We start from the raw sequence: 2,500 nt of genomic DNA on the forward strand, positions 1-2,500 counted from the left end.
AAGGGTCATAGTTGCATGGGACAGTATTGCGAATATATAGCTTCCGCTGTCCAAGTTTTCACCAGTACCTCCTCGTGGTCCTGTCGGTAACAGATCTTCGGATCTGGCCGAATCTGGTGAAGGCGCGCGGGGTTTGGGGTTACCTCCCCCTCTCCCCGAGAATAAACTGGTGCAAGTAAATATAGAATAACGCGAAAGGCGTCTAAATCCGGCCAGTCCTCTGACTGCGCCGTGCCAGCTCAAGGAGTTGAACCATTAGATGATCCCGGGAGTGCTCGTTTAGAGGAAAGTGGATTCGCTTGTCGTTTCCCGGGTTGTGGAAGAAGTTTTGAGAAGAGCACAGGTCGTGGCGTGCACGAACAGAGAATGCATAAGAACTGGTATGATGAAAAGAATGCTCAAAACGTAGATAAGAAGGCTAGATGGGCGGAGGAGGAAAAGGAAATGCTGGCTCGTAAGGAAGCAGAACTGACTTTGACAGGGGAAAGAGTGACGATGAACCAGGAATTGGCAAAAGTTTTTGGCGGAAGATCTGTCGAGGCTATTAAGGGTCATCGTCGTAGGCTGAGTTACCGACGTAGAGTCGAGAGATATTTAGCTCTTCTGGCTCAGAAGGATCAGAGCACGAGTGATAACTCGGATAACATCAGTGTGGAGATGGAGCTTGCGCCGGATCCCACTGAAAATGAATTATGGAAGAACTATTTCTCCTCTTTACCTCCAATAACATACGAGGAGTTCAATGCGGGCAGAATTCATACGCTTTGTAGTCAAGTGGCCACGCGAACTCGGGAGGACATTAATACGGAACTTGGTCTTTATCTCTTAGAGACTTTCCCCAAATCCCAAAAGAGACATACGCCTGAGGTGAGCCATCTCAGCACTGAAGGGCTAAGTAAAAAGAAGGTCAGGAGGGCAGAATATGCTCGGGTTCAGGATCTCTGGAAGAAGGACCCTGCTAGGTGTGTTAAGAGAATAATTGAAGACCAACTGGGGCATGAAGAGGGCATACCCCAGGAAAGAATGTCTCCTTATTGGAGGACAGTAATGACTCGAAACACGGGGTTATCACCAACCCTTCCGGAACCCTCGGAGGTTCATGAACACCTGTGGACCCCGATCACGGCCTCTGAAATAAAAACAGCCTTTCCGCCAAACAAGACGGCTGTAGGCCCGGATGGTGTTAGCGTGGCCACTTTGAGGGATGTGCCGTTAGACCTACTTGCTAGGCTATTCAATCTTTTTATGTACAGTGGCAGAATTCCTGAACACCTAAACATCTCAAGGACTGTACTGATTCCGAAAAAGAAGGGATCTAATGATCCAGGGGACTTTCGGCCGATAACGGTTTCCTCGGTCATACTGAGGACATTTCACAAAGTGCTCGCTAATAGACTCAAGAAACTGGAGTTAGATCCACGGCAACGTGGGTTTATTGATGAAGATGGTTGTGCCGAAAACACCGTACTATTGGACCTGGTGCTCAGGTATCATAGGATGAAACATAAGAAGATGTTTATGGCATCTTTAGACATGCGCAAAGCCTTCGACTCCGTTTCATTTGAGGCTCTGAGGGAGGTTCTCAAAGCTAAAGGCATACCAGATGGCATGATGAGGTATATAATGAATGGATACAAGTCAAATACAACTGTGCTACAGCATGCGGGTTGGGAGTCGGAAGGCATTCACCCGGAATGTGGGGTAAAACAGGGTGATCCCCTTTCCCCGTATCTATTCAATATGATAATCGACGAAATGTTGAAGATAGTGCCCGATGAGATAGGGGTGGACATTGATGGCATGAAAGTTAATGTTATGGCGTTTGCTGATGACTTGATTTTGCTGGCATCAACACAGACAGGGCTTCAAGAGCTCATCAACAAAGTTGCCGATTTCTTATACCTGTGCGGTTTAGAAGCCAACTCCAACAAGTGCTCGACCGTAGCCATCAGAACAGTACCGAAAGAGAAGAAGACGATTGTTGATGGTAGCTGCCGCTTCACGATCAGGGGCGTGACAATGCCTGCGCTCAGACGTACGGAGGATTGGAAGTATCTTGGAATATCGTTCACTCCGGAAGGCAGGTTGTCTGTTAACGTCGTCGATACTCTGAAATCAAAATTAGACAAAATAACTAAAGCTCCACTGAAGCCTCAACAACGGCTTTGGGCATTACGGGCGATTATACTTCCATCTACGACGCATCAACTTACGCTTGGCAAGATAAGCATGGGCTATCTTCGCAGAGTAGACCGTATGTGTAGGGGGTACGTAAGACGATGGATACACTTACCCCATGATTGTCCTAATGCTTATTTTCATGCACGAATCGTGTATGGGGGTTTAGGTATTCCGTCTTTAAGATGGAAAGCCCCTGCTGATAGGCGGCGCAGGCTAACTAACCTGCAAAAGTCCAATTACATCACGGGACGAGTCGCTAATACCTACCTCCAGAAGGAAGTGGAGCGCACTGAAATAAGACTCAAGGACGGAGAGGGCA

Source organism: Athalia rosae, chromosome 3 (genome assembly GCF_917208135.1).
Source record: "Athalia rosae chromosome 3, iyAthRosa1.1, whole genome shotgun sequence".
Lineage (NCBI taxonomy): Eukaryota > Metazoa > Arthropoda > Insecta > Hymenoptera > Athaliidae > Athalia > Athalia rosae.